The sequence below is a fragment of the Oncorhynchus keta genome, chromosome 25 (genome assembly GCF_023373465.1).
Source record: "Oncorhynchus keta strain PuntledgeMale-10-30-2019 chromosome 25, Oket_V2, whole genome shotgun sequence".
In the NCBI taxonomy this organism is placed as follows: domain Eukaryota; kingdom Metazoa; phylum Chordata; class Actinopteri; order Salmoniformes; family Salmonidae; genus Oncorhynchus; species Oncorhynchus keta.
Genome location: NC_068445.1, coordinates 15,817,054 through 15,841,998, shown reverse-complemented (window position 1 = coordinate 15,841,998; position 24,945 = coordinate 15,817,054). Strand labels below are relative to the sequence as shown.

The window sequence follows — 24,945 nt, the reverse complement described above, 5'->3', positions numbered from 1 at the left end:
CCTCCAAGCCATATCTGTTTGTCCTTTTACTGTGGTAAAACAAAAATATACCGGTATGTTCATGTGCTTATGTCACAGCTTTGAACCCCACAATTATAAGTGCAAATCCCAATCATACGCTGCCTTAAATGCGATGTTTAATAAATCGCCCCCTGTGTCTCTCACCAGCTATCAACTCAACTTGTGGATAGAAATAGTTTACTCTGTCTGGCTGTGCTTTATTTATGCATTCCTTTTATTTGTATTTTTCCTGTGGACTGTCCGGTTAGAAGGCAGCCGTCCCTTTGTCTATCCAGACGAGCTTGGCTCAGCGTCCCCTGTGTCCTCTTTTTCACACCCGCCACTGAACATGCTCTGCAGTCCGCCGACCCCTGACCTGCCTGTCACGGTGATAGCTTCTGTTCTCTAGAACTAGTTATTTCACATACTCTAGATGGACTTTTGTTCCTTTTGGCTTTGATTGAAAATATAAAGCAACACCAATTACCGATATAAATAGGTTAAGGCTCCTTAAAGGTGGCAAAGTATGTGTTTGTTTGGGGTAGTTGGATGATGTTAAGATTGACGGTTATTCCAACACTAACAGAACTGATCCACACCAATGATGCCTCCTTATAATGTGAGGCTAGGTGGTGGTCTAATTCATTTAGTCAGAGAAATTGCCTACATACAGTACAGGAAGGAAAGCTTTTGTATGTGCTGGGATGTTTCCAGAAGTGGAAAACGTTGTCTGGCTAATAAATCAGACCTGCAGTCCAAAGGTCAGTTGGAAACATTAGACTGTCTCCAGAATGGAGGGATTTGTAGAGAAAGCAGTGTGACTCACTGCTTTTTTCAGGGATCACTGAAATGTATAAGTTGCTGAACAAGTAATAAAGGCCATTAAAAATGTAGCTTGAATTTATGTGAGGCAGAGGTGGAAATTACATAATTAGGAGCTCAAATAATTTTTCAATCCAATTCCTACTGCAGACCTTTAAATTTAATTGGGTGCTAACGGCGCCAAGGAACCAATGATGACGACAGACACGTAAAATAAATCAGGAGGAAAAGTCAGAGGTCAAAATCATGCATGAGGGAGACATATGTAAGAAGGGAGTACCAGCAGTCTAGCTCCTGCACTTTGTCCGATGTTCTCATCTGTCTCTCTGTCTCTCTCTGCCTGCCTGCCTGCCTGCCTGCCTGCCTGCCTGCCTGCCTGAGCATTATGTATATCTGAAAAGATCATTTAACATACAATGTAAGAACTAGCACAGTATGAACAAGTACAAACAAATATTTGATGTTGAATCTATCAAATGTCCTTCTCTTCTGGGTCTATTTTATGGATGGCCCTCCCTACCAGTCTCTTTTAATAATTTGATCAGCAGATGCATTCAGCAGAGATTTCCAATTTATTTCTAATCAAGCTTGATCTCATATTCTCCCAATAGGCAATTAAAAATTCAAGCTACCCTGAAAAGCCATTGCTCACGTTTTACTCTCTCCCAGTGTTCATTTAAGGATGTTATTTCATTAAAAGGCGCTTGTTGATGAGTTTGAGGTAATTTGCAAGCACATTTGATTACCATATTCTGCATGCTTAATTATCATATTCTGTTAGTTTATCTTGTTAGTCTTTTTAGTAAGGACTCAAAAGCAAAAACCTTCCATTCCCATTCCTACACTTTGTAAATATATAGTTTCAGAACATCAAACTCTCGGGTGACTGATACATAGGCCATGTTTGAAAATGACTGTAACAACTTATGCAAGGCCAGTGTAGGTCTCCTGTGTGCCAGCTTTCATTTGTCTGAAATGCCACCATTACCAGAGGATATCACCATCAAGCCCTACTGCAATAACTTGCCTGTTCTATATTTTATAGCCAGTCCAGCACAAACAGCACTCTCTCCCCACAAGATAGCATTGAAATGGCAGGAAATAATTGGAAAGGGTGAATTTGTCATTGCAAGTCATAATGAGATTCTCCTGGTGAGGCATTGTAGTGCAGGAGAAGCAGCAGCTCGGGTTTAGAGCGCCATAAACAAGCTGCAGGATTAACCACACACAGTCTTTTATAGTATTCATCATTTAGGCCCTGTGTGCTTATTGAAAGAATAAACACGTCCTCGTTTTCCGTTTCACGAGAGAAATAAGTGGACACAATTAAATTAACCATAACTTCAGTGTTTGTGCCTTATTATATAAAGATGTCCTCTGTTGTTGGTCTTTGTTTAATTCTTGCCTTGATTTTAGATGGCAGCTAGAATCTGTGGTTTTCTATTTGTTCTGTGCTTGTAAATGCAACTGAGAGAGTGCATTTAAGAAGTACTGCTGCAAATAAACCTAATTTGGCATACAATACATTGATAATGCTTTCTTCGTGGTTTGCTACAGTGCAGCATAGAGCGTATTTCAGAGCTATGAGTTGAGCCTGAGAGTGACTTGAGGTCAAACATTTACATGTTAGTCATTTAGCAGATGCTCTTATCCAGAGCGACTTACGGGAGCAATTAGGGTTAAGTGCTTTGAATTTGGACCAGCAACCTTCCAGTTACTGGCCCAACACCCTTAACCGCTCGGCTACCTGCCATCCAAATAGGCTAGTCTTGGGTTTTTCTATACGTATAGGCACACACGGTCAGGCAGCCTCAACACTAAAAGCCCAAGTTTCTTAATCAGATGGCCTCTTCGCTTTTCATTCGCTTCTAAGTTGGAATGCGCCTGTGATGTTGATAGGAAGTGGGGGCATGCAATGCCTACAACTAATGTGAAATACTTGCCTTGGAGGGGCTTTATCAGAATGCTGGAGGGGCTGGAAAAACATGGATAACAAACCACTGCACGCTCCTCGCCTATATAGGGCAGCCATGTCCAGCAGTGGATTTGAATATGCATTACCATCCCAGTCTCCCTTGAAGCACAGCCCCTGTGTCCAAGCACCAGCATTTTCAGAAACAGAATACACAGGCATCTCATTTGAATATGTTCCTACAGAGTCCTGTCATAGACAATAAATACATACCCATAAAAACTTTGTAATATGATAAACTGTAAAGAGAAGAATCCTGCAACATATAAATTCCAAACAACATTCAGTTGTTAAGGCACACTGCAGCCCTTTCCTGCAGTCAAATGACCTCGTGGCTTCATGGATGGAATGGTATTCATATTTTTAAGAATTTCATCATTAATAAACATTATTTAAAAAATGCTACTAAAAATCCAGTGTTTCTATGTTGAACGGTTTTGTTATTTTTCAGTGATGTATATAAAGTGTAATATTGGGATGCAAACTCAAAATGTTACACATTTCAACTCTATATCTGACATGGTAGGTGTCCATAACCATGTGTGTGAGGTGTATACTTTTGTTTCAAAGTAGATTTGTTTAAGACTATCAAGAAACACTCTGTGGGACCCTGATTTAGCCCACTGCAAGTTAAAGTAGGTGTTTATGGGGTCCTTATTATATTTACACGGGTTGCAAAAAACGTCCTGTTGTACACCTTGTTTTCCTACCAGTGTGACAGAAGATGTTTGAATTTGTTCTAATTGTCAAGTTTCATTGATCTTATGACATTGTCTTGGGAAAGATTAAGTAATGAGGTCATTATTAAATAGGTATCAATAATGCCATTACAATCTGCTCTGCTGCAGGCAAGCTGAATGTCACACATGGGCACAAAGTCAGTCTTTGTCCATGGCACCACATTAGATATTACTCTCAGATCAACACATCTTCCATTTGGCCATATGACGGTTATTCCAGAGCTGTTTTAGTTTGCTCCTCTTCCTCCAAATGTGCATAATGTACTGTGCCTATAGGTCATATTGTCAAGTCAAAGTTTGTTTACTATCATTCCCTGCGTAATGCTTGAACATCTAAGTGATTTTTCACAGTGATGCTAATGGTTTCTGACAGGGTTCATATAAGTGCCCCTTTAAGACACTTGTTTGAATATTAGTTGGGCAGACAAAATGTGTTAAATAAGTTACACCTGTCCATTGATCAATCATTACAATCTAGAAATCTGAACCTTTAATAGCTTGCGTGATATTCTCCATGAACCTTTCACAGAATATACCTCTAGTTCAAGCACATGAATCTTAGTTTTGACCAGTGGAGGCTCCTCAGAGGAAGGGGAGGACCATCCTACTTAGTGAATTTCACATTTTATTTCATTGTGAAACATTAAAAAGACACTATACTAAATATATTCACGTCATCAAATAACTGTTTAAAACACACTGTTTTGCAATGAAGGTCTACAGTAGCCTCAACAGCACTCTCTGGGATAGCACCATGGTGTAGCTGGAGGACAGCTATTTATTAATTTCTTGCCACCGGGGCCCGCCAGCGTAACTGCTAAATTGCTTGCTGTCTACTGTACTGCGTGATCGTAGCAGGTTTACTAACATGTTAGTTCTAGTAGCTATGTTGACTATTACGTTAGTTAATATGGTGACAACGATGTAGGCTGTGTTTAGCGGTTGGGCTTGGATAGGCTTTTTCGCCTGGTCACAGACAGCTGTTGTGTTGTGAGAGGAGGAGAGCGCATAGATGAGAGAAGGAATTATACAACGAGCAAAGTGACAATGCTGTTTGTATGTGGCTGCAATGACAGTGAACTCTGTGTGCGGGTGATCAGGGGTGTAATCATTCCGCCGATTCTGTAAAAAAAAAACGGAAACAGAGCAAACGGAAAGAAACTGGGATAAACCTACCTGCATTTGTCCAATAGAAACTCTCATTTGCAACCAATTTGTCTCTCGACCTGTGCACGTACGTTATAAACTTCCATTCATAGGCTAGGATGAGCAACCTCATGATGGGTATGGGGAAAATTTGAGTATGATGTAGTAGCCTAAACCTATAGATGTTACATTGAACTGGGTGAAGGGAAAATGAATGACAGTCATCCAATATGCTGTAATAGAAATAAGGAGATGCTCATAAAAAAAATGTCCTCCCTAATCTTAAACAGCACCGACCGCCGCTGGTTTTGACCATAGGGCTTCTGCAGGGCTATAAGGATGTGTCAGGGTTGCCAATAACTTACAGGATTTCACGCAGAGCAACAAGTGCAGGGATAATGTTCAGCTTGTAAGAGAGAGGACAAGAAGGCTTCCAGTTTATTGTATTCTGTAGACTTGGAAGGTAGCAACAGCGACTTGTGATGAGTCTTCCTTGGTCCTTCTCCTGGAATGTAAGATGAAATGCAACAGTTACCTTAAAGGGAGGAATACAATCTTAATGAGAAACACCAGCTTGTTGTGGTGTATGTCACTGACCAGCTAGCTCCCTCTTATTACAGTAGGTGTTCTTGCCCATAAGTGCTCTCCCTAATGGGTCTTCATCCGTGGAACCGAGATGCCAGCCTACATTTCCAAAATATCCAAAACTTGGCAAATGAGTGGGCCCCAATGTGAAATGTCTTTGCCTCGATAAATATTTTATGCAAATAAATGTTTTATTATTTGCTTAGTTTTAGCAATTTCTCCTGTAAGTAGTGTGTCTGTGAAGGAGATTACAACATTTGCTGGTTTGTTTATAATTTAATTTTTTATGTTGTGGCTGGCGGTGGGGAAAGACAGAACACCTGTGAGTGCTTATAATGTCCCATCTCCCTCACAGCTGGTCCTTTTCAAAACACCTCACTGGCGCAATAATTTCATAAAATATGATGATTTGCCATCTGCTAGACTGAGCTATAAGCACATGCAATAAGCGTTTCTATGGCGCCGGTCCCAGAAAGGTACAATAACTGTATATTTTAACTTAATGGTTTTTAGGGACATGCACATTTCCACACAGCAGAGATGCTACAATGTAAGCCATGTCCCATCTGTTTGTCTCTTTCCCTCGGTCACCCTACTCACAGCCCCTCTCGTGTCATCAAACATCCACACACTGCACCCCCTGTTGCCCCTGTCTTTGAGTGAGGCGGCCCATGTCAAAATCTAGATATCAAACTCTGGACAATGAGAGACACAGTAGGAGGTACAAGCAGATTATTTTCTTTTTAGTGTCTAATGTCTGTGCATTTGGGTAATTAAAATGATTACTACAACAATTAAAGCAAGTCATTAGAAACTAATTACACTGGAATTTTTTGTGATTACAGGAGCAGATGAAAATAGCATTCAAAATGAAATTCATTGCATATTCATGGGAATTAAATGAAATAGTGCTGGTGGATGAGATAATAGGAGCAGGAAGGGAGAAGGGTGTTCTGGAGGTTTGGGGAACAGTCTGTTGCTAATGCTCTGAACAGACAGTTAAATCAGTGATAATCTTTGAATGGCCTTAAAAGGAGTTACTATTTGGTATGCAGTCAAAAGCACTGAGGGTGTGAAGGGTTTCTGCGCTCTCCTTTCTGCCTCTCTTTGAATGGTAAAACCTACCAGCTGTACAGCACAATAGAAAACATTCTATCATTAACTTCTCAAATGGAGGAATAGGCAAGAGTCTTTACACCTTACTTCATGCACAACAATTAAATTAAAGAATCTCCTCTGAATAATGTATTTCCTTGTATCCTCTCCTAGCCCTTCCTTTCTCTCTGACTTCCCTCATTCGATCTCTCTCTGCCTCCCCTTTATCTACCTTGCTCTCTGCTTCCTCTCTCTCTCTCTCTGCCTCCCCTTTATCTCACTCTCTGCCTACCCTTTATCTAGCTCGCTCTGCCTCCCCTTTATCTAGCTCACTCTCTGCCCCCCCCTCTCTCTCTCTCTCTCTCTCTCTCTGCCTGTCTCTGCCTCTCCCTCTCTCTCTCTCTCTCTCTCTCTCTCTCTCTCTCTCTCTCTCTCTCTCTCTCTCTCTCTCTGCCTCCCTCTCTCTCTCTCTGCCTCTCTCCCTCTATCTGTCTTTCTCTCTCTGCCCCCCCCCCCTCTCTCTCTCTTATTGAGTACCTTCAAGCCTTTAGCTTCTGCCATGATCGTGTAATGAGATTCTTCAGATTAAATAGATTTCCTGTTAAACTTGGGGCTCGGTAGAACGGGTGTCAAGAATGAATGGTTATTAACATTTAAATATATCATAGACTATGAAAGAGTGAGAGGGAGAGAGGGAGAAAAGGGGAGAGGGAGAGAGGTGTAAAAAAACAACAATATGAATTTTTCATTGTTAGTGGGCACAATGGATTTTCTTCCTCAAAACATTTCTGCAGGACCTGATGAAACTAAAGTCATTAGAGAGACACAATTGGGGCATATTCACCAAAAAGCAATTAAAGTGAGGAGAGGCAGTTATTTACAGTCCATAGGATAGTCATATCCACCTGCATGTGTTTGGAGAAGAGAGGACAACCATTTCCAAACTGTTTCCCCAGCCTTTGCCTGTGCCACATATTATTACATGAGATTAATAATTTAAATTTCAGTGACTCGCTTGCCTGAGAAGAGACTGCTCTCCCAAATTGATGGTCTTGCAATCCATCACCTCCTTCTCAGGCTTGTCCTTTCTCATTTTTCACCGTTCCTTAAAAGGAAAAAAAAACAGTGGAGGACCAAAAAAAAAGAGATTCCACTTGGAGAAAGTATCCAATGTTGCTTGACTGCCATGGCAGAGAATATTGAAAAAGAGTGACTGAAAGGAGGAATGGTTCTAATCACAGCATCACATGTCTTGTTTTATCTGGTTCATTTTTGTTGGCATGCTCCAATGACATAGTGACATACTGGTGGAAATCAATAGTGTCTCTGGGAGCCGGCGTCTGATTGAGATATGCCACCAAACATGAGCTGTGCAACAAAGACCCAAGGTAGTTATGAGTGTCACATGTGAGTCTAGTCAATTTCCTAGTGTACAGTTTATTTATATAGTTTTCAGAGAATCAAAGGTCAACATCAGTTTGATATAATATCAAAATAAACATTAGGATGCATTCACAAAAAGGGTACTTAAAACGTCCCTATATATATGTTGAATAGCAAAAGCCATGGCTATGTGATTCTCAAATCTCATATTGATATTCAAAGTCCTTTCTTTTCAGTCGGCTGAACAAATAATACCACAGATGGTACAAAATGGTGTGCTGATATTTCAAATGAAAGGCAGATAAGCCAGGGATGTCGATGGGCAGACAGGTGTGCTATTTACATAACACTGCTGCTTGCCGGCGAGCGCTCTCTGTAAGTAAATGTCACATATCCGGTCTTATTCTCCAATCTACCAGTCCCTCGGCTGACATCCATCAACCTGTAGTCCAGTTGAGACTGATGTATCTGCCTCCATCAACATTGCACATGGCGAAACTAGCTGGATTGGTGTCTATTTCAGAAGTGGCTGGTTGAAGTGAAGCTTCTGTTGCCTCATATCCTCTGGTGTCATTTTAAGGAACAAGGACTGTGAATTACAGTTGATCTAATATGGTGGCACATTTGACATTGCCAACATGTTAAAACCAAACACTAACATTTGTAGATTTGTTTTACACGCTTCAGATATTTGTTTTTTTACACTGGTACTATCTAATATGTTCAGATTCATTAATCTCTAATACTGACTGTATGAAGCCTACACTCTTAGGAAAAAAGGTGTTATCTAGAACCCAGAGGGGCTCTTCGGCTGTCCCCATAGGAGAACTGGAACCATTTTTGGTTCCAGGTAGAACCTCTTCGGGTTTGATGTAGAACCCTTTCTCCAGAGGGTTCTACATGGAATACATAAGGGTTCTACCTGGACCAAAAAAGAGTTCTACCTGGAACCAAAAAGGGTTTTCCTATGGGGACAGCCGAAGAACCTTTTTGGAACCCTTTTTTCTAACAGTGTACAGGACCTCTGAACTCACATGCCACCCCTGTGCAGTCCATTGATCCAAGGCACCGACAAACATAATGAAGCAATCAACACATTGGCTCCTGGATAATGATGGTGCTCTGTTTCTCCAGCCATTACACTGGAGTTCATTATTGGATGGTTATGAAAATTCATTTTCATCTCATAGACATTTCAGTAAATCATACTTTGGGAGACTTGCATGAAATCTGAGTTACACGTGTGGATCTTAAGGTTGGGATTCAACCCTACGTGATGGCTCAATTTGCATCCTGAGGATTGTAATCTATGAGCAGCCAACTTGTTTAGACATTACATTTAAAGTATTGCTCATCCTTTCTGCAGTTTTTGTGCTCTCAGACAAAGACTGGTGTCATATGTGAATTACCTAAATGACATGACAGCAGGCAGGGGCTTGACTGCTTTCCCAGGAGTTTGGAGCACAAAAAGTAATTCTTCATGCAAGGCCGGGCTGGCTCTCTGAGCTCTCCACGCCTGGAAGCAGGTGTGGTGGCAGGACAGTCGAAGACCTCTCTCCGGCTTTGCCTTCACTACTGCCCACTTGCTAATGACCAGGCTGTGTGAAGCTGGTCCTTTGTGTACAGTGTTATAAAGCACTCAAAGCCTCCAGGATGGCAGCAAGCTCACTCCTCGGCCCCAGGGCACTCTGTGGAGAATAAGACACACCTCATGCTTTGTTTTCCTGCTCCACGGGTTAACCTACACCATGGCAGACAGAGACCACAGAAGAAAGAGAGCAAAGGGACAGGAGACTCTCTCACAACTTTCTCCATGGGAAGTTATCCATATCGATATCATCTAGGTCCCTCAAACTCAACTCTGGACCTCAGCCAGGTCCACCGCATTATTTCCCCCCTCTAATCAGGGACTGATTTAGACCTGGGACACCAGGTGCGTGCAATTAATTATAAGGTAGAACAGAAAACCAGAAGGCTCCAGAACTCGTAGGTTAAGATTTGAGTACCCCTGGTCTAGGTGATAAAAAATGTTCCTTATCGTCCAAATGTATTGTAATGAAACAGCAGGGAGCAGGTCTCGAACCCTCGCCCTTCGAGCCCGAGGTCCTGCGCGCTATCGCAAAAGCATGCTCGTGTGGCAGGGTGGATTTCCTCGCTTATAAACCCAGGGTCGTTACACTATGTTGTTACTTTTGAGGAGCCTCGATAATGAATTAAAGGGTTAAATTAAGAATGTGTTATTTCCAGGGATGTTTCTTATTATTGATCTCTGTGGTGATAATGTTGCTTTACTTTAGTCTCAATAGGCCACATGCAATTGGAGCTGATTGATTAGTGATAGACATTACAGAGCACTATGGAGATCCAAGGTAGTAAAGGAGTGTTGAGTGCAGTTTGCCAATCTCATCATAACATTAAAAAGCTCTGGAGAGGAACAGATGGAAACTCCAAGTAGACCATTATCTTGAAAAGCCCAATCATAACTATTTTGAATCTGATGCATTTTCATTATCCGCTGTGATGCGGTGAGGACTGAAACCAATACAAAAACCAAACATTTATATGTTTCCTCCTTCTCCTCATACTCCCCATGTCTCATCAACCCCTCCTCTCCACCCAGCATGTCCTCGTCCTCTACTGCTTCAGATGTCTAGTTGTGGGGGAAGGGCTGGGGCCTTGTAGATCCCAGAGGGAATTAACAGTGGTTTTAGGCCCTTGCAGTGTGTCGCACCACCCTTGGGAAACTCCCATGATATATGTGGGCAGAACATTTTCCCTTTTCAAATGTTCTCATTTTCTTCAGATCAAAATATCCGTTGTAATACATGTACGTCAAATGTAGCAGCTCTTTTTTTTCCTGTTTTTCATTGACCTTTTCAGATTTTATTCTATTTATATTTAGGCTCCCACCCATACATTTATTTGACATTGTCATCAACATTTATCACATGTATTGTGCAAACATTCAGGATTTTAGTGGTCAGTTACAGAGACAATAAGACTGCAGACCAAGCACTCATAATATTTTTGCACCAATTACTATTGATTTTACAATTGGTTTGCTGCAGGATGTTCTTTTATTACTAATATATTTAATGTGCAAATCAATGGGAACACTTGTTTTCCTCATTGATAGGAAAGTCACAAAGTCAAACATGTGAGCAGTGGGATGCGATCGGATCCATAAAAGGCTGTGGCAGAGGCTTAATACAATCCAATAGTTAACAACTGCAGTGTTGTTGGCCATCTTAAATAACACTGTCAGAGTGTACAAAGCAGCCAAAGCTGGATTCTGTGAGTCACCATTTTCCCCAAAACATTGGCCCAGGTCCACATGTCTGCAAACTACTAGTTGAGGAACAATAACAGTCAAAGTGCTCTATCAAAGCCCAGGGCATGTAAAATATTGCATTCAGTAAAGGCTGTGTGCTTCAATTATTAAATGTTACCATGGTTACCAAGATCAAATGGATCCATGAGATGCAGCAAGCCATTTTGGGATAAAAGTGAATGCTATAATTTGCAACAAAAACAAAAAGTAAATAGACATGGATTAGCTACAGTACACACAGGACAGGAAATCACTGGACCAGCCATTATAATACACAGAAAACACAAAGTGCAGCCCATGTGTACTGCACAAATTGTCTTAGATTTACATATTGGAAGTGACTTAGGGATATGAATTCTACACTCCATTTAAAGGAGTATTTTATTTCTCTCTGCCTGGGGGCTCAATGCACATCTAATTTCTTCCACGGCTATAATTTTCCAGCACACCATCCCTGCTTCATCATCAGGTTCCCATGGACTCATTTTGCTTCACTCCTTGGGTGTATGAGTTCTGTGACTGACTGAGCAAACACCTATACACCTACGGTATTGAAGGCCACATAACATTGCAGAGAGGTCTCTCAAAAAGGCTTGAGACAGAACAAGAACTGTAGGTCGTATCAGTGTCATCGTTAGTCTTCCTCTAGTTTTCCTTTGCCCTTTACTTATTTATACTCTACAGGTACATCCCAAAACTCTCCATAAAGTCGCCAGTGACTTGAATCATATAGCATCCACATTATGATCCCATGCTTATAGTTGCTTAAACAAATGCTTATTTGTGCACAAATGATCTGATGAATCTGCTGAGATAAATTTAGCTGCATGTGTTCATGTTTACCTATATTGATGTTCTCAGGTAAATGGCTCTCTATAGACATTTGACATCTTACTTCCATTTTGAATGCCTCCCCCCTAGCAACACAACATTTCTGAACTACTACATGTAAACAAACAGTTTGGGTTGTTCTCAGGTTAACAGATGCTGTCAAAACACAAGCACTGTGAAGACATACTGTACACTATTCAGAGCACCCATTCTGAGCTGTTTCAGCATACAGTATATTTGGCTGTGGGTTACTTGTCAGATATCAAGGCTGACTGCGGTTGTATGGTTACAGTAGGAGTTGAAATAAAGCCAGCTGTGGGGTTTATCCCAACAAAGGACTGTCAAACATAAGTGCAATTACTGCCACTAGCAATAAAGCAGGCACTGCATTCCAAGCAGCAACAGTGAGAGGGAGCCCCAAGAACGTGAGAACGGTGCTAGCCTTCCCGTGTGGGCCTCAGCTTGAGTGATGACTGCACGACATGATGGAGTAAGCCACAGAAAACAAAATCATCTGGAGTATATTTATAATGTGTAATTGATAATATAATAGAGGGTGTGAATAAGCGGAGAGTGACTTCTCTGTGTTTGCAGTCACTGTTTTGGCAGGGATGTATTTTTCATCTATGAATGAAGGTTAGTGCTGTGGGCTCGGTCTCCCAAATTACTCTGTTACTATGTTCTCACTGTCTTGCTCTGCTTTCTGTCAGCTCACACTTTCAGTGATTTCACCTCTGTCTCTTTCTTTGCTTCATAGGCTGCGTGACACAGAATTGATATATACGCTTGAGGGAAACCTAATTTTATTGAGCTGTGATATAAAGGTAGCTACGAGCCTTCCTAAATACGTACATGCTAGAGCAGGCACGGTGCAGGGCCTCACCCTGGGGGCTAGCTAGCGCAGCTGTAGGCCTGTTAGATCAGCTCAACCGGTGGGCATGGCTACATGAGCAAGGTCAGCTGGGGATTGTCCGTGTGGAAGGTCATGTGACCAAGTGGGATTGAAAACCATGGCATGGAACCTGACATGTTATGAAACCTGACACTGATTAACCGCATGAGTTTTTTCTCTCACTTATAACGTGCGGAAAATAGATTTAGGGCCTTTACAAGAACATGCCATTGGATGAAATGTTACAGGAGCGTTTAGAGGGGTTGAGGGCATTATTGAGTTGATTCGGCTGTATTTGGATAAAATTCCAGAGATCTTGAGAAATATATATGTTATTTGAAGCATTGGTTGGTCTGTATCATTAGCTCTGATAAAACCAAACCCACATTAATTATGCTCAATACATTACATGAGAGCTGGGTGCATTCATTGCACATGAATTCCTCACATTCTAATTGCTGTTCAACAGAACCCTACAGATGTAGGATCTTAAAACATAATCCTGCAGCAACTGGAAATGTGGATTATAATAAATGTACATTTTTGTAGGGGTTGATACATTTTCTGTTAGGGCAAATCAAGTCTGAAATTTGGAAATTACAAACTTTAGAAGTATTTAAAAAAAACTCAAATACACTACACGTTTGTATTCCTGCAGTGTAAGATCATTGTCAGAAACAAAAGAGTGATCAAATTAATATCCTGCATCTGTATGTCTCACTTAAGTGCTAAGGTTGGGGGGGTGTTAGTCGCACAGCTCTAATGTGTGATGGAGGTACACAGTGGTCAAGTAGAAGGGTATAGTGGGGGCTTTCTCTGCACTCTCCTAATGCCCTACGGCACCTCCGCCATTAGCATTCCCCACTGCGGCTTGAGTTCATAAGACTAATGGAGTTGCTACCTGGGGACATTAATTGTGCGTGACACCACTCTGGGGCTTTTGTGCACTCGCACTAATATCACTGTGCCTGCCTGACAAAGCGCCCGAAAAGATTACAAACAAACCCCAAATAACTGCCAGTGTTGCACTGCTATTTGACAGGGGGGGCTCAAGTTCACTTATAACACCAATATGCAACCCTGGGGTGTGTACAACATTAGGTGGCAGGAGAAAGTGGTCCCTTTATTTTAAAAAGTGTCTCCTTCAAGTATATAAGGATGACTTCATCATCACGGGGCAGCACAATGACATTGTTATAGCTCATGTTTAAGTGCCAGTTTAGACAAAATGCATCAAATCCGGCACTAAGAGCTCCATGCACTTTGAAAAAATGAGCCTATGTACTGTATGTTATGCATATCTCCAAATAATTTCACACCCATTACAACTTCAAGGAAATGTTATGATATACAGTACTTAACCACTGTGTGGGAGTAAGAATATAGCTAATTTGATCGAGGAGTGGAAAGGATTCTTTGATACACAGGGTGATACTAGGTAAAACAGTGATTTAATTTGTTACGAATAATAAGTGATCTTGCAGAACCCACAGGACATGAAATTAATGTGCAACAGAATTATCATATTTCTCATTACACCGTCACCCTGTCAGGTTTTCCTGGCTACCTGCTAAGGAAAAAATAGGAGAAATCTGTTCAATTGGAATGGATTGTTGCATATTATACTGTGGTAGTTTCTCATCAATATCAACAACACATGTGGTAGCATAATTTACATCCTTAAATTCAGGAAAAGGAGTAAGCTGAAGGAAGCAAAATAGTGGTTTGCTGTCTTCCAAAAGTCTGGGAATTTGTATTATAATGTACCTTACTGCACATTATAGCATTTCATTTATATTTACATTGCATTAATTGCTAAAAGTTTAATTTGTCTTTTTAATCCAAAATTATGATTCATGGCCATCCCCTTCACTGTGGGCTAGGAAATGATTATCCTCCATTGTCATAGCATGTAATACCAAGCTACAATAAAGCAAGAATCATGTAATGAATGTCAGAACTACTCTCATCAGACAGTGTGAAATATGGCTTCAGAAGACCCATTCAAAGAGATAATATGGTCATTTGATTTCTCAGATAAGCTCAATGGAAATGCCGTGTCTGGACATTTTGAAAATAAAAATCCATTACTTCTTCTTAATTCACCCTGGCATAAATTAAAGGATTTCTGCAGGCCATTAACTCATCTATTAATATATCCAGGGTCAAGATCATTGAAATCTGAGGTTAGGCTATATGGAGGGGTATTTCTTGAAGATGTGTCATCTAATTATTACAGTAGGGGTCCTGAAAACTCTACCATTAATTGTAAAATGATCTTTCTCCTTTTTACTCAAGTAAACAGCAAGGGAGAGATAAGAGTCACAGGGACAGATAATCCTGTTCCGAGAAATACATTTCCATTTAATTTGTTTCGTTATGTTTCAGGCAATTTCAGTGCAGTGTCTGATTGTTTCAGGCAATTTCAGTGCAGTGTTCGATTGTTTCAGGAGACATGAAGTGTAAGAACAGGGGCTACTACTGAAGGGAGGTGTAAAATTAGGTTTATGTTAGCACATAATTGAAACCCACTGGGCTACTTTTTTATTTACAGTGCATGGTGTATTAGGAAGCAAGCTACATTCCAACGCAGGATGTGGAGATAAACAACCATTTATATCAGCCAGTATGCTGTATGTTTTGCATGTTTCCGTCACTATCCCATTACAAAGTGAACTGCTCTAACTTGAACACACCTATATTTTCTAATATAGCCTACAACCACTTTTGTATCAAATACGTTAATAACTACAGTACTTCAGGTCAGATTGCAACCCATTATGTCCCATCAGATTGAACTTGTGTATTTAAGACATACAGGTAAAGATGGACAAAGAGAACAATAAACCCCAAACTCCTCTGGCTACTCCCCGACATATTGTTGTTGGGTTGGGGGACAGAGTGTAACTGGAAACTGAAGCAGGCAGTAAACTCACTGCTCTGAGCAGCTCTCTACTGACTTGGGACCTCCGTTAAGAGAAGATGAAATTAAGTGAAATAAAAATCATATTAAAAAAATATTACAGCCTAACAGCCATTAGTCTACAGCTTGCTGTCAGCTTTTGATGGATTTCTCACTTAGTTCAATGAATGTTCTAACGACATTGATAAAATCACTAGGAACCAAATTCAAGGCACTGGTAACCCAGGGATGCCTAGTTGTGTTTTGTGTGAACAGAACAAGTTTATATAATATGTGTCTTGTGTGCACCAGAGAACAGTGTTTATCTCTTTATTTGTGTATATTTATGCACATTAGAATGGGCATATCTAAAGTTATTCAAATATCTGCGTAATAACTCAATTTCAAATCCTTTAGTAACAACAAAAGGCAAAGAGACAACATCCATTTTAATAGTCTGATATAGCCTACCGAGTTAGTACATCTCCCAATGTTAAATTAAACCGGTCTGAACAATTTAGCATAGTTTGAAAAGGGAGAACCTACACTGTTTAAGCAAGTATGGTAGCTCTCTGTATATGTGATTGTGTCATACGTGCACAATACATGAGGTGTATGGAGGCTCACAACCTATGAATACAAAGATAAACTTGGCATTGCAGTATAGTGGGCTAGAAATCCCTCAGTATTCACTGACCACTCTGCTATTTCATCTTCTTTCAACTATTTTTCTAGTTTGGGGAAAACACTTTCTATCACTGTCAGGTTGGGCAAGGATAAAAACTCTGCACTAGTGGATTAGCTGTCTCCTTGCTCCACTACTGCCCCCGAGTAATAAAATACTGGACTACACTATCTTCTACTACACAGTCCCGGCCTTTATTTTGAAAGTGCTTACAATGGATTTATTGGCCTTGATTATTTTTTAGACGACTAACTGAGTTCCAAGTGAAAGATCTCATGTCTGTGACCATGAAGGAGTCTTAGAATCAGTTTGATTATGGATGTCCATCAAGCTGCATAATCATTTCCTATTTGAATAAGGCTTGAATGTTCTAACTATGTTAATTGTCTGGGTTGGACAAGCACAGAGTGGACTTTTGTTGCATTGTTTGAGTTTGATTGCATGTTATTCAAATATACAGTGAAATATACAGACAGATACAAAATACTGACTGCATAGGTCTATATGCATGTTTGATAGTGACCTAAGTATTTTGCTATATTGCATGTAAACTGACTGTGCAACAAAAAGAAGATATAAAACCTTTCAATCTGTTTAATTAAGACAGCTTAGTGGTGGCACCCGGTTGCAGGGTATTTAAGCTAATTACAGTATTAATTACAGCATTAATTAAATGACATAATTGCCTTTCAAAACAATGACTCCTGTACCCCTGGTAAGGTAAAGGGTTAATTTACTATGGAACCAAGAATGCATTATTTACATGCTCCGATGAATAATACATTTAAGAAATAGGCGTATACATTTACCGACACAATGCAAAGCAAGGCTGATTTAAATATACATCTCTGATGGATATTATTTGAGTTATGGTTACAGCACAGTAGGAGCACTCATTTCATTTCTGCACCTCTGTAAATCACAGGGGAAAATATACATTCCCCGTTACCAATGACCAGTTAAAACTGTACTGTAAAGAAAAATATGAATACGTTAATGTGCTATATGACAATGTGATGTGATGATTATTCGATGTATATCGTTAGTTCAGTTTTGACACATCACGTCAAGGTCTGTTAGTCCAGTATATAGTCCATTATTGATACACAGTTCCTCAGGTAGCGTCAATGGTGACCAAATGTATTCTGAAAGTAACATAGTAATCAACAACGCAGCATTGATTTTTATTCAACGTTAGAAAAGGAACAGGCCCTGTATAATTGTCAACAGTATTCTAAATGTAGATCTTTCTAGGCCTAGCCATAACCTATTTACCTCTCCTCTCTCCTCAGTCATTTATACTGACAGTGTGCTGTGTTATTTATAGCTAGCAGTATTCATGTAATCCAGAGTCAATCATTTCAGCATGTTAATGATCAATTAGGGGATGATAGCTTTGCAAAGATTTGTTTAATTATCATCTGAGCTGTATTTATGTCCTGCAAACCTATAATTTCACAAGACTGATTATTGGGAATATTCTGAAATTAAGTGAGTCTTGTGGATGCAACACAATGTACACTACATGGCCAAAAGTATGTGGACACTTGCTCGTCGATCATCTCATTCCAAAATCATGGGCATTACTATGGAGTTGGTTTCCCCTTCAAGGCTATAACAGCCTCCACTTTTCTGGGAAGGCTTTTCACTAGATGTTGGAACATTTCTGCGGGGATTTGCTTCCATTCAGCCACAAGAGCATTAGTGAGGTCGGGCACTGATGTTGGGCGATTAGGCCTGGCTCGCAGTCGGCGTTCCAATTCATTCCAAAGGTGTTCGATGGGGTTGAGGTGAACTTTACAGTTGGCACTATGCATTCGTGCAGGTAGCGTTCTCCTGGCAACCTCCAAATCCCAGATTTGTCCGTCGGACTGCCAGATGGTGAAGTGTGATTCATCACAAGCATGGTGATCTTAGGCTGCTCTGCCATGGAAACCCATTTCATGATGCTCCCGACGAACAGTTCTTGTGCTGATGTTGCTTCCCGAGGCAGTTTGGAACTTGGTAGTGAGTGTTGCAACCGAAGACAGGCGATTTTTACGCGTTACGCGCTTCAGCACTCGGCTGTCCCGTTCTGTGATCTTGTGTGGCCTACCACTTCGCGACTGAGCCATTGTTGCTCCTAAACCTTTCCACTTCACAATATAATCACTTACAGTTGACTGGAGCAGCTCTAGCAGGGCTGAAATTTGATGAACTGACTTGTTGGAAAGGTGGCATCCTATGACAGTGCCACGTTGAAAGTCACTGAGCTCTTCAGTGAGGCCATTCTACTGCCAATGGTTGTCTATGGAGATTGCATGGCTGTGGTGCTCAATTTTATACACCTGTCAGCAACGGGTGTGGCTGACATAGACGAATCCACTAATTTGAAGGGGTGTCCACATACTTTTGTATACATAGTGTGTGTGTGTGTGCGTGTGCGTGTGCGTGTGCGTGTGCGTGTGTGTGTGTGTGTGTGTGTGTGTGTGTGTGTGTGCGTGCGTGCGTGCGTGCGTGCGTGTGTGTGAGTGAGTGTGTGTGTGCTTATTTTCCAATCATAAAAGAATGTTGTGCATGTTTGTTTAAAAAAAAATAAGACAAAAACAAGGAGAGATATAGCAGGGAGGTATTGCATCCAGGAACCCATATGATGCTGCAACACTTTACATTTCCCTGGCCCAGACATCTGAAGAAAAAAATTACATCTCAGTCTGACGAATGACTAATCAAGGCGAGCGAAATGGTGCTGCAATAAATTACTCCGCTGTGGAATAAACCACACAAACAGACTGATGATAATAAATGTAAATTATTTCTCTGAAGAAATGTTCTTGGTACATGAGTAATACGAACCATCAGGAAGGAGTCTTCCTTAACATTAATTACAGAAAATGACAAGTGAGCTGACAAGTAGGAAGGCTCATTATCTGAGAACATATTCACAACTTCGCAATTTGCCCGAGATGGACTCCAGCTAAATTAATCTCCTTTCTTTGCATGAGCCCCTTCTAATTTTCATGTTATTAACAGGTTTGCAGTATCACTCAGTGCTTGTCACCCTAATCAGGTTTTTCGGCGTGTTCGGGAAACCGTGGTGTCATTTGAAAAGGATCAGGTCTCATAATGTGCTCTCCATCACATGTCCAATTCTACAAGGTTGCTTTTAATAAGGTTCTTTAATCATTTCCCCTTTTCTTCAACTTTTGGCCCGTTGCCTTCTATTATCTCTGTGTTTCATGAAGAGGAGCTATTAAAAGATGGGGAGGTGCATGGAAATGATGGGAAGATGAGAAGATCGTCTTTGGGTCATAATGCCATTTGTATTTGATTGCAGTGTGTCCTACTGCTGTCAGAACGCTACTGCTTAAAGATGATGAGTCTGTTTCAAAATGTTTAGTATGTTTCTTTAACCTCTAGCTGATAGTGAGGTAATATAAAAATATATCCACTCTGTGAACAGTTGCTTGGAATCACACAGTGAGATAGAGAACTGTATGCAGTTCAGGGAATGCCAAAATACATAAACCACACTAGGGAGGGTACTAGGATGAACATGGCATTATAATAGATGCATTATACCTTCAGGCTTTAAGTAAAGTGTTACTAAAATGTTTATAAAATACATGTAGTGAGTGTAAGAACATATCTTAGTGGCTTTATTAAACATCTGTAATGTATGCGTAGTATTGTGTTAAATAGAAATAACCATGAGTAAATTCTATTAATTTTACAGTATTCCATTCATGAAGATGTCCATCTATCCATAATCCTAACATTCCATTCTCTTCTCCATTTCTGCAGTTCTTCCATTCGAACAAGTCTGCATGGGACACAGGCAAATGCAACTGTAAGTGATATTTTGAGTTTTGTCTTGCTTTAATTAATAAATCACAGAAAATATGAGGTATCTACATGTCCCAAAATGTCATCTGTGAATTTGTGGTATAGCTAACCCTGTTGAATTCACAGGTAACCTCTTGATAGCTATGCAGAAATGCAAAATGTCATACAGAATGAGTTCAGAGAGAACACGTTTCAGTGCAAAAGTTGTAATATTATGATGGGGAGCCAGTAATGGCAACGGCAGCTTTATCTGCACTCTTCTCACACTCTCTTTAATTACATTCCCCAGATTGTACTGCTATAATAGCTGCTTGTAACCTGTGTTTTTAATTATGTAAAGTACACATTTTCATATACATTTTTCCAGTGCACTCCCCATGTATTAATCTGCTGAACATAATAAAACAAAGACTAGAAGTAATGTGCTCCTTTGCTCAAAAGACACAGAGCGAGAGGAAAATACAACGCCGTCTTGCTGATATGAAGAATGGGCTTGCTTACAAACCAGTGGCATAACCTCTCACGTTTGCCGATTGAAAGGCTACTGTGCTTGTAATCGTAAAACTGTAAGGATGAAAAAACAGCATTTTGTGTCTCTATTTGGCTCTTCTATGATTCGTTTTCTCAATTTATGAATAAAGTTATGTCTGTGGTATTAACATTCATGCGAACATAGTTAGAAACATTTAGGTGGCTAGCTAGATCTTGGAAATGTTAACAAACACCATAATAAGATTTTACTGAACGTGCCAACACAGTTTTGAAGGCCCTATATGTAAGTGATCAATATGTAAGACATGTTGAATATCTTTGTCATTACACTCCAGATCAGCCTGTCTAATAACTTTATAGTACTGTAAGTGTAAAGTTGAATATCTTTCTCATTACACTCATGATAAGCCTGTCTAATTACATTTTAGTACTGTAAATGTAAAGTTGAATATCTTTACTCTCATGATAAGCTAAGCTACTACTATAGACTTCATAGTACTGTAAATGTAAAGTTGAATGTTGATTATAGTTTTTAATTCCACTGGATAGAGATGAATTTGTTGTCAGTGTTAACCTTGGAAATTGCTACCATTTCAGCCATGGTTTTACTCTTATCCTTTTACCTTTGTTGCAGTCATACATTGCTGAACTTCAATGTGTTTTTTCTTCCTGGAAAGCAAATGAACTGGCAGGGTTGGCTGGAGGCAATTGGCCACATCTGGCGACAGTACTAAGGATCAGAGTCCAGGTGAACAGTTAGGGGTGATATGTATGTGCCCAGCATGACCGTGTGTAAGAGCATACAATTCAACACCACTGCATATGCTAGATGACACAGAGGAAGCTATGCTTTGAGCAAACAACCAATTAGATGATCATGTGTCTCCATACTAAGAAGTTGGACATGCATATTTTACATGCTCAACCTCAATATCCATACAACTCACCATGAGTATAAGTATAAGTAATTTAGGACTATAATGTTGGATATTCTATATTTGGCTTCAACTTTAGTTCGTAAACCCTTTCTTATGGTATTTTTTTTGAATGGGATGATATTCTTATGGCTATTCTTTGAATTCTTTGAATACATAATTGTCTATTGAAATTAAACCATAAAAAGTAACATCTGAAAGTATCATTTTACTTTTGGAAGCTCAGTTTGTTTCATGCTGAAAAAATTAAATCTTCAGTTGATAAAAATCAGGCTTGGCAGCTGCTACAAGGGCTTTTTAATCGAATGATTATTGTATTGAACAGTTGTTTTTAATGGAGCGTGCACCTCTGTAATTACTTCCACTTTAAGAACCTGAACCCTCAGCAGGTCTTTGCAGCCATAGACCTTGGCTTGGCCTGCAAACTATGTACAGTATTTCTGAGGCATTCAATTTGTGTTGACATATCCCACTACCACCTTTCCTGGCTACCCAAACTCCTTGCTCCGGCCAAACGCTATACCACACCCACAGATGTAAGTTTCTTCTCCGCAATGAGTCTGGATCTGTGCACCTCCCCAACAATTTCTAGAATGGAAATCCATTCTAGACTGTCTGATTGGTCCCAAAAACTCATGGGTTGGGTCTAAGCCAGAACACACATGGGTAAAGCGGTGTTTAGAAAATTTGTCATTGGATGATACACTGATTGGTTACAGATGATCCAATCGCTGATGACTTTGTACAACACCTCTCATTTTGACATTACTACAAATGACTTCATGGAAGTCTCAGACTGAAGTACGTAGCGAACATAGAGCAGTGGAAGAATTCAGTTTGAGTCGTCAGACAAACTACCATCTCCAACACAGTACATACTGTATACGTCCACGTATGTGTACTGCATACTGTATGTTTATGTAAGGTTCCCTTTTATTCTTAGCGGTTTCAGTATGTTTTTGCTCTAATAGCAGAAGTACACCATCACCACCATCTCTCTACTCGTGGTTAATCAGATAAATAACCCTTCATCATCCTTAATCAGATAAGGGGACATCAAAAATGAGATCGTAATCATCTCCTCAAACTGAGTTGGGTGTGACCAAGTGATTAGCTTATCTCTAATCCAACACTGGATTTCCACTGACATGTGGAGAGAGACTTTGGTGCAATGTGGCGTTATATCCTGGGGGTAGCCCCTCCCCTGAACTGCAGTGCAGACTAGGTCAAAGCCACACAAGAGATAATGAGAGGATCCAGGTTAATTTGGGTGCCACATAGAGCAGGCAACTAAGCTGAACCTCTACTCCTCTATGTTAGGACATCACCAGCTTAATCAGCATGTCTGCAAGGCCAATGTGCTGCAGACCTTGCACATATACACTTGAGCTTCTGGAACACACAGTGCACTGGCTGACTTCAGGACATAGAGTCTTGTGGGCAGAGCGAAGGCAGGGACCATCAGTTGGCAATGTTGTTGACATTCATCTGACATCTGGAACGGGCACAGGATCATGTGACCAGAAGTGTCTGTGTTAGATCAACGGCAAGTAAGAACGACCATGCTGCCTTCTGTTAGAAGAGTAAATCTGTATTCACTTACTATGCACTATACTCCGGAACGTTGGCGACTAGTAAATATTTTTTAAACCTCCCGTTTTGGGCTGGATTTATCAATGTGTAGTTAGTACATGCATAATCTATGAGCAGGATTACTGTCTTACCTCGTTTTCAGGGACCACTTTTGGCTCGTGAGCTCTACTTTCAGAAATACTGGCTAAAAAGTATACAAAAGTACAGGAGAATCTCTTTAACTGGATGTATATTTCAAGCTTACAGATCAGTTCAGGTGTTACAGAAACTGGTCAAAATCAAACCATGCACTGTTCATGATGTGTTTTTAGAGGTGAAATTGGTCACCCCTGGCGAGTCCCCTTTTATTATCGCAATGGAGATGATTTAAGAGCACCAGTAGTTGGATTGCTGTATAACATAAGGCACAAACATACGGGCAGGATATTCCAAAAGGGGTCATATATGTATGAGAGTTATATTTGTGGGGTGAGTATGTGAGATATTACAAGAAACTTAATGCCCTGTACAGAGAGTTAGGGGGTAAGTGGCTTTGTCAGTCCCTCTTTGAAAGAGAGAGCAAGAGAGAGAGCGAGAGAGAGGGCATTAACCACATATGATATTATTTCCTTCCAGCAGCTCTTTGGGTCAGACAGGACCCATTTCACTGTCCTTTATTTCATAATAAATCCATACTCTGGAAAATGAGAAACACGAGTGATCACTTTCTTACTCATTCTCTGAACTGTACTTGTCATCGCTCTCGCCTCTTTAACTGCCCTGCCCCCCACGAAAATCCAACCCTCCCCTGACACTCAAGCACCCAAACCCCCTCCACCACCACCAACCCTACCACCCATCTCTGTCAATGCCAGGGGGACTCGGGTGCAATGGGTTGTCCCTGCTCACCCGAGCACCGGTAGACCTCCAATGGGGAAATGCTTGGCTGCGGAGAAACAGCACGAAATGTAATCCTCCACTTGGCTGACTAGGGCGAGTCGTCCTGCTCCACCAGCCTGTTCCTTCATTATTCCTGGGCCGATAACTGACTGAGTGGGATGTCTTGTCTGTTTAATGCCAGCTCAGCTGCTTCATGGGAGGAACGGGCTTGTCACTCTGCACTATAACACACTGTATTACCATCTCCACTTCATTTATTTTGTTCAGATTTCACACGCCCGTCAAGGCATTCGTCCCCCCAAAGACACTCGCCTGTTTTCCCCCATTGTTTCCCATGTTGCATCCTTTAGGGGACTTGCATCTCTCACTATAGAAAATGTGGTTATTAATTTCAGTGAGACTCACTTGATGAAAACAAAAACAAAAAAGCTACATGTCAAACTTGGACACAATATTATACTAGCTTTGAAATTAAAACTGTAAATGTATAACTTTTCCTAATGTCATGTCCTCTTCATGTGCATTAGTAACCAGCACATATGTTCAAAGCTACACTACAGTCTACACACAACCTCACTAACATACCAACACAATGGAAATGCACATTGATTATATCAAAAACTATCATTGAAGTTATCCTGCTGGTGCTGGTGTAAACAGTAAGCCTTGGTTCCCTGCATTTATAGACATTGAGTTAAAGGTTTCTGCATGAGGGGACTGCATGATTGAGCGTTGTGAAATGGAAATGCAGCCAGGCAACCATTGTCAAAGACATAGCTTGCACTTGACCCCACAAGCACTCAGCCCCCATGCACCACCCACCCCCACACCGTCACA

General features: G+C 40.6%; 1 long non-coding RNA gene across 1 annotated transcript in view; it reads left to right on the top strand.

Moving 5' to 3' along the window:
• The window catches only part of LOC118358282 (uncharacterized), a 48,945-nt gene extending 27,329 nt beyond the window's left edge, over positions 1–21,616 (top strand). Inside the window, exon 4 of the long non-coding RNA XR_004820453.2 lies at positions 20,168–21,616. This is a non-coding gene — a long non-coding RNA (uncharacterized LOC118358282). The remainder of the gene's footprint in view (positions 1–20,167) is intronic.
• Positions 21,617–24,945: the final 3,329 nt, after the last annotated feature.